The sequence below is a fragment of the Mytilus edulis genome, chromosome 11 (assembly GCF_963676685.1).
Source record: "Mytilus edulis chromosome 11, xbMytEdul2.2, whole genome shotgun sequence".
In the NCBI taxonomy this organism is placed as follows: domain Eukaryota; kingdom Metazoa; phylum Mollusca; class Bivalvia; order Mytilida; family Mytilidae; genus Mytilus; species Mytilus edulis.
In genome coordinates, this window is record NC_092354.1 from 62,763,332 (window position 1) to 62,776,029 (window position 12,698).

The following is a 12,698-nucleotide window of genomic DNA, read 5'->3' on the forward strand; positions in this document are numbered from 1 at the left end:
CTAGCTTGTTTAATGTAAGTCTGAAAACAATCAGATCTCCAGTCTCCGTGATGTTTCAATAAAATCTCAGGAATGCCAGCCTTGGTGGCTAATGTAGCCCCTCCGTGTCTCAGCGAATGAAAAGAATAAACTGAAGGGTCTAAACCAACAAGAACAATTAACTCTCTAAAACGGTTCAACAAAACGGATCTAGATAAAGGCAATAATTTACCATGAACAGGTAAAGCAAAAACGGGAGCATTCTTATCACCAGGTATTAAAGACACAAGATGCTTATAAGCTCGAACAGGACATATTGATGGCTCAACTGAGCAACACAAGGAAACCTGATGGGTGTAATCATGATTTTGTCTAGTCTTTGACCATTTCAATAAAAGGAGGATACCCTTTTCACTAACAACAACATTATCTCTGATCAATTGTTCACGGGAATTAAAAGATGTAGAGCTTCTGCTGACCAGGTTTGACGCCCTAAGCATACCAAAAAAAGCAAACGTTAGAAAACACCATAAACAAGCATCTAAATAATCATAAATATTCAACAACCTAACAATATCAATTAAATGTGTAGGTAACAATGGTAATTTTGACACAGCCACATGCTGATTCTTATGACTCAATCCTCTTAAAGTCAATTTGAATTCTGTAGATAAAAAAGGTTGCACAGTAAAACCAAAAAGTTGACTCCAGGTCTTAATGCCAGAAATATAATTCTTAACAGATGAAAAACTGCTTAAACTCTTGGATAGAAAACATGCATAAGCACACAATATATCCTTAATACAAGGAAATGGTCGAAATTTATAATAAACACAAAAAATATGGTATGCATTGAGTTGACTCTTCAAATTTGAATAAGTACCAGGCCGAAAGGCTGCACCCTTAGCAAGCTTGACCTCTTTCTGCAAAACTGCTCTTCTGGACTTAAGACCTGGAAGTCATAAACAACAGTAATTAGATAAACAACAATGTCATATTAATTATCAAAGTTAGTCTTATCTGACACTAAATATGCGCAAAAATAAATGTCAATGTATCATGTATGAAAATCTAAATGTTTATAATATCATTAAACATATGACCAAACACTTCTTTATCAATAAAATCTGAATTGTAAAGTTTAGATTCTATAAAAAACTGTGATCTGTTCTTCTCCGAAAGATTCCAACGGGATAGCAAATCCGATAACCTATTTTCAACAGATGCTATATAACTCACACGCAGTTGAACATTACTTGACGCACACAAGTACCATATTTGACGTGCCAAATTCAACATTTCCTGATCACGTCCTGTTCCCCTATTTAAAATTTCAACACATGATTGATTGTCACAAAACAGCTGTACCCGTTTATTTGAGATACTTGATGTCCAGAATTGAACTGCTATGTAAATCGCATACATTTCAAGCACAGATATGTGCATGTCCCGCAAAGACTCCGGTATATCCGAATGAAAATATTCAAATGTCGTGAAATTGACACCACCAATACCCTTGAGACACGCGTCAGAGGAAATAATTGCGTCTGGTGAAGACCAATCTACATCGGGAATTATACTAATTCCATTATAGTCATGTAAAAATAATAACCACCACCGAATGTCTTGTCTAAATTCATCTGTAATATGAACACGATAATGATTGAAATGGTATTTTCGTAATGTCTGTTTGGCGAAAGGTGCTTTATTATAGTAATGCATATATAGTTATACCAAGCATGGTATCAATAAGCTACAATGAACAAAATGTGAATATGAAGCACCTGAACCCAAAACGAAGTCGCCAAACACAGGGGTTAATAATATATACATAAAAAACCAAAAAAAAAACAACAACAAAAAAAAACCAAAAAAAAAAACCAACAACATCAAATCAAGAATATAAAAATACACCGGCGAAAATACCCTAACACTAACTACCAATCAAATTATTCATAGCTGACGTAACCCGATACATATCAACACTAGCTTGTTTAATGTAAGTCTGAAAACAATCAGATCTCCAGTCTCCGTGATGTTTCAATAAAATCTCAGGAATGCCAGCCTTGGTGGCTAATGTAGCCCCTCCGTGTCTCAGCGAATGAAAAGAATAAACTGAAGGGTCTAAACCAACAAGAACAATTAACTCTCTAAAACGGTTCAACAAAACGGATCTAGATAAAGGCAATAATTTACCATGAACAGGTAAAGCAAAAACGGGAGCATTCTTATCACCAGGTATTAAAGACACAAGATGCTTATAAGCTCGAGCAGGACATATTGATGGCTCAACTGAGCAACACAAGGAAACCTGATGGGTGTAATCATGATTTTGTCTAGTCTTTGACCATTTCAATAAAAGGAGGATACCCTTTTCACTAACAACAACATTATCTCTGATCAATTGTTCACGGGAATTAAAAGATGTAGAGCTTCTGCTGACCAGGTTTGACGCCCTAAGCATACCAAAAAAAGCAAACGTTAGAAAACACCATAAACAAGCATCTAAATAATCATAAATATTCAACAACCTAACAATATCAATTAAATGTGTAGGTAACAATGGTAATTTTGACACAGCCACATGCTGATTCTTATGACTCAATCCTCTTAAAGTCAATTTGAATTCTGTAGATAAAAAAGGTTGCACAGTAAAACCAAAAAGTTGACTCCAGGTCTTAATGCCAGAAATATAATTCTTAACAGATGAAAAACTGCTTAAACTCTTGGATAGAAAACATGCATAAGCACACAATATATCCTTAATACAAGGAAATGGTCGAAATTTATAATAAACACAAAAAATATGGTATGCATTGAGTTGACTCTTCAAATTTGAATAAGTACCAGGCCGAAAGGCTGCACCCTTAGCAAGCTTGACCTCTTTCTGCAAAACTGCTCTTCTGGACTTAAGACCTGGAAGTCATAAACAACAGTAATTAGATAAACAACAATGTCATATTAATTATCAAAGTTAGTCTTATCTGACACTAAATATGCGCAAAAATAAATGTCAATGTATCATGTATGAAAATCTAAATGTTTATAATATCATTAAACATATGACCAAACACTTCTTTATCAATAAAATCTGAATTGTAAAGTTTAGATTCTATAAAAAACTGTGATCTGTTCTTCTCCGAAAGATTCCAACGGGATAGCAAATCCGATAACCTATTTTCAACAGATGCTATATAACTCACACGCAGTTGAACATTACTTGACGCACACAAGTACCATATTTGACGTGCCAAATTCAACATTTCCTGATCACGTCCTGTTCCCCTATTTAAAATTTCAACACATGATTGATTGTCACAAAACAGCTGTACCCGTTTATTTGAGATACTTGATGTCCAGAATTGAACTGCTATGTAAATCGCATACATTTCAAGCACAGATATGTGCATGTCCCGCAAAGACTCCGGTATATCCGAATGAAAATATTCAAATGTCGTGAAATTGACACCACCAATACCCTTGAGACACGCGTCAGAGGAAATAATTGCGTCTGGTGAAGACCAATCTACATCGGGAATTATACTAATTCCATTATAGTCATGTAAAAATAATAACCACCACCGAATGTCTTGTCTAAATTCATCTGTAATATGAACACGATAATGATTGAAATGGTATTTTCGTAATGTCTGTAACATGCGTGAAATAAAAAGTCTTCCGCTTCGGACACATTCGGAAATAAAAGCCAACTTGCCAATAACTTGTTGTAACTGACGTTTGGTGCAATGTTTTTTCTTTTCAAATCTTTGTAACAACTCATAAGTCTCTTGTAATTTAATCTCTGGAATTCGGACTGTCATGTCAATTGAGTTATACTCCTTGCCGAGAAATGTCAAAACTTTTGTCGGCGGCAAACACTTTTCTTTGCTGACTTCTAATCCTAACCTCTGAAACAATTCTAAAACAAAATTATAATCATGTTCAGCGTTCTGATTGTCACTAACACCACCAAAATCATCAACATAGTTTATTGTATGAATGTTAGATTTCCATAGCATATAGGAAACAGCATTCGTTGTTCGTTGACATGCCTGTGGCGAAGAACGCATACCAAAAATAAGACGATTGTCAATAAAAATTTGTCCCCTCCATTCATAACCTTGTAAATGCAAGTCGTGCGGATCTAATACTAGCTGACGAAAAGCCCGGGACAAATCCAACTTCCAAATGGCACACCCACGACCGTGATTCAAGAGCAAAGCAATAAATTCTTCGTGTCTAGGATAATAAAGTTTAAAAGTTTCATTCAAAAAGGTGTCCGAAGGTATGCCTTCATTTATGGACAAATTATTGCCATGCGAACAGTCAACAATTACTCTCCTATCGGAATCTCCCTTAGGAACTGTGAATAATGGTGATAATGTTAAATGACAACAAAGAGGGTTCTTTCGGAAAGGACCATAAATAGCCCCAAGGTCTGATTCTTTTGAAATATATGAATCAATAAAACTTGAAAACTGATTACGATGGTTTTGTCGACGTGTGGGGGGATCGGGCAGTGTATCTTTGATATAGTTTAACGGCCATCCATACTTCAAAAATTCAACATTTATAGTGTTGCTAATATAGGCAATCACTGAAGCGTGACTGTCAGTCAGTGTGCCCCCACTTATGAAAATTTCTGGATCCACCACTGAAATTTACTTCCTATACATATAATCGTTTGATGTATGCGGATGATATTGTGATTATGTCAACATCAGCCACCTGTAGGGCTTCTTCTACTTCTTCTACTTTTTAGTGACCGCCTTCAACACGTTGAAGTTTTAATATGTCACTTGCACTGCGCATTGCTTTGTGGTCCACAAATTGTGGAGACGTATATACAGTGAAAAATTTTAATTTTATGATTAAAAGCAAAAATTAATTATAACATTTTTACATAGTGATAGTGCATATTTTTTATTTTTATTTATTTATATATATTAAGATAAAACTATTTACACATGATGAATTTACTGACTGTAGGTGTGGGTTGATATGGCTGTTTTGAATGACTCTATAGAGTCGCTCATAACAATACTCAGAGGAAGGCTGTTCCAGTTTTTTATTGTGCGTGGGAAGAATGATTGTTGGCGTATTTGCGTTCTGCAGGATGGAATCTGATATGAGAGTGTGTGCATGTTGGTTTTCATTTTATTAATCTAAATCCTATTGATATTAAGATGTATTTAAAACACATTCAAGAGAGAATCAATGATATAGCCTTCCAAAAGCAAGAGACTGACATCAATCAAAATAAAAAAATGAACTTTTTTAATATACTTTATAAACCAAATAAAAGACCCTCGTATGTTGATCAATGCAAATCCAAAAGTGATAGATCAACATTATGTCAATTGAGGTTAAGTGCTCATACTTTATCTATTGAAAGAGGGCGATATCTAAAAATACCAAGGCAGAATAGGGTATGTCTTTGCTGTAACAATGGAGACATTGAAGATGAACTTCACTTTCTTTTAAAATGTTCCTCCTATAAATATGTGAGAGATAACCTTATTAAAAAATTAAATAATGTTCTATTGAACAACAAATTTTCTTCCTTATCATATAACTTACTTATATCAATTCTAAATAGTAATTCCCAAACAATATTAAAAATTGTTGTCAACTATTTGAATGAATGCTTGTTGGTGAGAAACTCATTATTAAAAGGTACTTGATTTTTGTAATAATGTATATGCTTCTCATTTATTTTTTATATATTTCTCTCATAATTATCCACTGTCACTCCTTCATTGTATATACATGTATATGTTATTGTAGTTAGTCTTTAATTTGTTGCCATAACCATTTATTGTCAATGTGTTAGTGCTAATAAAGTTATCTTATCTTATCATGTTCCGGGACTGTCTGAGCGGTTGTATAAGTCTGTCTGTTTTTGTGATGGCTATGAGGTGGTATGAAATTTTATAGAACATGACAAGGCGTGCATCAGTTCTTCTGTATGCTAGGTTTCTCCATTTTAGGTGGTCAATCATTTCACTAACACTTGATGTGTTTCTATGTCGGTTAGTGACAAACCTAGCAGCCCTTCGTTGTACCTTTTCTAGTTTGTTTATGTCCTCAGTAAAGTAAGGATCCCATACTGAACAGGCATATTCTAGTGATGGTCTGACTAAGGATTTATATGCCTGTTCCTTTACTGAGGTGGAACTGATGTTAAGGTTCCTTCTTAGAAAACCTAGTGTACTGTTAGCCTTATTACAGATGGTGTTTATGTGACTGTGCCATTTTAGGTCCGATTGTATTGTCACACCTAGGTATTTTGCTTTGTCCACATGTTCAAGAACATGGCCGTGTAGAGTGTAATTGTAAGTAATTGGATTTTTATTTCGACTGATGGACATAACATTACACTTGTCAGGATGAAAAGCCATTTTCCAAGTATGTTCCCAGATGCCTAGTGTGTTTAGATCTTTTTGTAGGGTTTTGCAGTCGCTGTTAGATTTTATAACTAGATAAGCAATAGTGTCGTCTGCGAAAAGGCGTATGGTGGAATTTAGCCCAACTGGAATATCATTAATATAAAATAGAAACAGACTTGGGCCAAGAACAGATCCTTGAGGCACTCCTGACTTCACAGGGACATAGCCTGAAGTCTCACCCTCTAGAATAACTGCTTGGGTACGACATGATAAAAAGCCTTGTATCCATGCATTTGTTTTCCCCTGTATCCCATAGTAATTTAGTTTGTGTGATAATAAATTATGGCTGACTTTATCAAAAGCTTTAGAAAAGTCCATTATGAGTACATCTGTTTGTTTTGAAGTTTCAATATTTTTGGTGACATCATCTATAAATTCCAAAAGCTGAGTTTCACAAGATCTATTTTTTCGAAAGCCGTGTTGAAGGGGATACAGGATGTTATGGTTGTCTGCGTGTGTCATGATTGCGCTAACTACAACATGTTCTATAAGTTTGCAACATATGCATGTTAAAGAAATAGGCCTATAATTCTCTGGATTATATTTGGACCCTTTCTTAAAGATGGGAGAAACATGTGCAGTACGCCAGTCAGTGGGGACTTCGCCAGTGTCTAATGATTTCTGATATATGATGCACAGTATAGGTGAAATTTCATGTGCTAACTCCTTAAGGAGGCGTGGCTTAAGTTCGTCTGGTCCACTTGCTTTTGATGGGTTTAGATTTAAAAGTAGTTTGGTGATACCGTTGATGGTTATGTTTATGTCTGGCATGATAGGATAAGCTGTTTTTTGTTGCATGTACTGATTGTTTTCAAATTCAGTAGCAGTGATTTTGTTTGGTTCTGAGAAAACTGATTGAAACTGCCTGTTGAGTGCATCGGATTTCTGTTTTGTGTCTGTTACAAGTTTCAAAGTAGACTTGATCAGCTAGAAAAATATTGTGCTGACTGGTGCTTGAAAGTTAATATTAGAAAGACTAAAGTCATAATTTTTAATATTGAGGCTGGAAGGAAAATTCAGGCGAATTTTCGACTGCAGAATAATTTGATTGACTGTGTCGCTCATTACAAATATTTAGGTGTTCATTTTACTGCATCTGGAAGTTTTCATCTAGCTAAAACTGAACTTTATAATAAGGCTCTTCAGGCCTACTATAAACTTATAAAGGATTTTATCAATTTGTCTCCTGGAATAAAATCTTGTGTTCATATTTTTGATTGTACCCACAGTCAGGGGACTTATTTAAATGAGTGATTTTCTAAATCACTGATTCAAGTAACATTTTGTTCATAAAGGTTGAAAGTAAGAGTTGTCTTTCTTTAATAATCACCTTAAGTAGTACAAATTTATCACTAGACTAAGTGATTTAATTTTATTGTAGTTTTAAATATAGAATACTAATGATCCAGGGACTAATTATGTTTCTAAACTTATCAGAACCAACATCTGTGTTGTCTAGGATGACCAGGTCATTTCAGGTGATGACCTTGTACTGAATGATCAATCTAGGATAATGACATAAAAATCACTTGTTTAAGTACCATACCTCAATTTCCTTCCCAAAAATCACTTCTTTAAGTATCATTATTTTAATAACCCCCACTAATTTCAACATCCCCGAACAGTGAAATTTTTATCGCGAACAGTAGAATTTTATTACATAATCTGAAAGATGAAACCTTGAACTTCACAAGAAAAATACTCCCACTGCTGGGAAAAATCTTTTAAGAAAGTATCAGTTCATTATGTAAAGCCATTATTATAGCATTTTTTCAACTAAAATAGAATTTTCAGCTAAATGATAGCATCAAAGGCATAAACCTTGCTACTTAAAAGAAGCAAAAAGTTCATTTTTTTCAATTTTAATAATTAAAAGATATTATTTAACACCTATGTTCCTAATTTGTGACAAAACTTCGAATTTGCTACTCAAACAAGTGATTTAAAAATCAATTATTTCAGTAAGTCCTCTGACTGTTAAACCCATTCTGTTATATAATTCAGAGGTATGGGGAGGTTATAATGTCTCTTGTAATAAATTACAGTCTTCCTTCTTTAATCTTGAAAATATTTTTAAAAATCTTAAGTGTGAGAATCTCCATCTTAAATTTTCTGAATTTATACTTGGTGTACACAAAAGGAGTGTCAATTTTGCTGTATTATCAGAACTGGGACGTTTCCCCTTACATTATGATATTGTAAAGTCAATTGTAAAATACTGGTATAGATTTGAAAATCTTACAACTGAATTCAGTCTATTGAAAGATGCTTATAAATGCAGCCAAGAGCTTCACAAATCTAACATAACTTCTTGGTTCTCATTTGTTAAAAAAGTATTAGAAGTTTTTGAAATTAAACAAAAAGTAAAACATTTCGGACAATATAAATTTTTGAACATAGATAAAGGCAGATGTGGTGTGAGTGCCAATGAGACAACTCTCCATCCAAATAACAATTTAAAAAAGTAAATATCTAGTAAATTAATTCACACTAAATATATTAGCAATTGGTATGCTAGCCAAAATAAAGCTTCTGATGGAAAACTGTTTAATTATGTGAAATTTAAGCAGAATTTTGGTTGTGAAAATTATTTTTCTTTAATTAAGAACTTTGATTTTAGAAGATCTATATGCAAATTACGTATTTCTGCTCATAAGCTTCAAATTGAAGTTGGTCGTTTTTCAAATATTCCACGAAATGAAAGAATTTGCAAAAAATGCTCCTCTGGCTGTGTTGAAAATGAAATCCATTTTTTAACTAACTGTGAAAATTTTAAATCAGATAGAGATGCTCTCTTTAACTTTGTTTGCCAAAGAATTCCAAATTTTTCTATACTTGATAATCAGCATAAAGGAGTAGGGGCAGTAAGGCCCTTATTTGGCCCAAAAATTACTGCAAATTTAAAAGTTTTCATACATGTACATATTTTAAAATTACTGAAAAGTATCTCAGGTAGAAGGTATTCAGAAAAACAAAATAATTTTGGACATTTAACAAGTTACCATGGCACCAAATCATGCTTTAATTTGCATATTTTGTAAAATTTTGTGATTTTCCTTGTTTTTCATCAAATTGTTAAGTAAATTTTCGATTGGAAAAGTATTTATCCTGATTTAGAGTAATTTCTCGCAATTTGATTGGCTGATATTGTCCTAATAAATTTCAGTACAATTTTTTATTACGTCAATAGGAATTATCTCCCTTATTTATTACGTCAATTGGGATTATCTCCCTTATACCATTGACCTAATAAAAAAATGAGTTGCTTCATAGTCCTTATATTTTATTTTTTTCACAGTTTTAGATTAAATATCTAAAATATAATTGGTTGATATTGTCCTTACATTGAATTTAAATATAATAATATGCAATATAACAAAATCAGGATAAATTCGTTACACAGTGTTCAATTGTCTTAATACGGAATTTATCGGGTCAATAAAATTCGCCTCACCCGATATGAATTTTATTGACCCGATAAATTCTCGTATTAGGACAATTACACAATGTGTAACTAATAGTGCGCACCCAAGAAACAACTTTATATTTGGTGAGATTTTGTCAATAGTAATGATAAAGCTTCAGTTAAATTATTATTTTGTTGTTTATTGGCTGCGCACGATGTTTCCACAACAGAAATAAAGATAGAAAACTGCATAAATTCTTAATTTTCATCGTTTTTGTGAAAACAGTATATATTATGACGTAATTGTGACGTCATCACATAAGAATCTTAATGTTTTTCATTTATATTTCTTGACCCTATGCATTTCTAAAGATTATGTTCCAATTTGAAAAAGTTATCAAACATTTTATTTTCTTGGGCCAAAACCAGGCCTTAATGCCCCTGCTCCTTTATTTATTTATTAAACTGTGAAGACAATCAGGTCCTTAATGCTGTTGGTAAATTTATTAAAGTGAATATGAGTTAGTAATTGTATTGTAACTGTATGTAAAAAATTGTTTGTATCTATGTATCTATGCAAATCAATATTCTTTTGCCTTATTCATGTATGCTCTGTATGCCCCTTGTGGGCCCTCAATTGGAAATAAAATATGTTCTGTTCTGTATAAGGTGTCAGCTGGGAACAGTATATCTAATAAATGTATATATGTTCCCGCTTTCAGATAGGTCGTGCTGCAGGAATAGGTCACATTTTCTGATAGGCAGAATCAGGGGGCCTTTTGTTGGAAAAATTTGGTTGATTATATAGGGAATGACTGGAGTGGGGACCCCCCTCTTAGGCAGTCAATGGGCCCCCTCTTATGAAAATTTCTAGATCCGTCATTGATTTCTAGTTTAAAAATATGTGAATAGGTGTTGAAAATATTCAGAAATATATTATTAGGTCAACAAATTAAAAAGAAAATGTGGTACACTGTATGATTGCCAATGAGACAACTCTTGTCTCTAGACAAGAGACCAAATTGCATTAGAAATTAACAACAATAATAGGTCACTGTATGGCCTTCAACAATGACAAAGCCAGAAACAACTATAAGTTACATTTAGGAGGCTCGAGGGTACATGTATAAACATTTCAGAGAAAAATAAACAAAGAAAAATAAACATTTATTTTTCATTACATAGGAGTAGATTCAGTAAGACCCCTTTTTGGCCCCATTATATAGCAGTTTTACAAAATTGTGAAAATGTAATCTTTAAGCTATTTATTGGAAAGTAGAATGCTTCTGCTAAATAAATATGGGATGTTTTTGACAATACAATGCACATATATCTGACAGGTACTACATGTAGCATCATTAAAATATATATGCTAAATTACTGAAATCTTCAAAATTTTAGATTTTTTGGTAAATTTTAGACGGTTTCCGTCTTAAATGATAGTGGCCGCATTCGTGTTCATTCATAATATTGAAATGTAAGTTGTATTTGATGATAATACATAATATATAAAAAGGTTGAGGATGAACATGGATGCGGCCACTTTCATTTTTTGTCAAAAACCATCGGAAAAGTGACGTTTTTTTGGCATATTTGATAGATTTTTCATATTTAAGATTGAATCGGAGCGTTTTTAATGACTAAGTCAGTCAAAATCTTTCACATAAACTAATCGAGTCAATTGAAATAGACACTTAAGTGTTTAAAAAGTGTCCAAAATCTTTCGTAAGATGAACTTGAAATTTGAGGCCAAAATCAACCCTTACCGGACCTACTCCTTTTATTTGTTACCTTAAGTAGTTGTTACTTTATCATATGGTACAAAAATGATTAAAAAAAATCAATTCGTGATGGCCTCAAATGAATTGTAAAATGTAGATATCATTGAAATTGCTCTAAAATAATCTACCTTTGGTACAAAAATGACATTTTTGGAACTCATTGGTGACCTATATTTTTTATTATTATTTTCAATTAAGCTGTACTTAAACTAAACTATTGTAAAATTTAAGCGATTTCTGTAATTAAGTTTTTTTTTCTCGGTATTACCTCTATTTCTACTATTAGTTCAACAGAAAAAAGGTACCTTTACAAAAATGTATGCTTCTTTCAAAGGCAGATTGTGAGCGCTGCGTATGAACGGTGACCCAATTTGTTTTATTTTATTTTTCTATTAAGTATAAGATTTAAGTACATTTATCATGTTTATAGAAAAATATAGTGATATATCCTATATAAAATAAAAAAAATCGTTTTAGACCCGTAAGCCCCCTTAAATGTAATACATTTGTATAACAGTAGTATAGTGTTATGATAGTCTCAGGCTAAACCCATACAGCAATTTCCCATTATATTTTACTTGTTAAAAACTTGTATGAAAAACCCTGTTATTATTTTCACAGCCAAAAGTTTTGCCAGTGTATACATTACATAAGATAAGGAATCTGAGTCTAAGCAAAATGTGATATTCCACTTATTAAACACACCACACAAAATTCAACCAATATGATAAAAGGTTACATTTTTACCTAATTAAGCAATAAATGAAAAGGTAAACATTTTTGTCGAGCCTTCGACTTTTGTTGAAAAAGCGAGACATAGTGATCCTACATTCCATCGGTGCAGCGTCCAAAATAATTACTCTGTAGTTTAAGTTTTTGAAATTTTAATCACTAAACTATCCTGGATTTTTATCAAATTTGGACAAAATATAAAAAAGAAGATGTGGTATGATTGCCAATGAGACAACTATCCACAAAAGACCAAAATGACACAGACATTAACAACTATAGGTCACCGTACGGCCTTCAACAATGAGCAAAGCCCATACCGCTTAGTCAGCTATAAAAGGCCCCGATAAGACA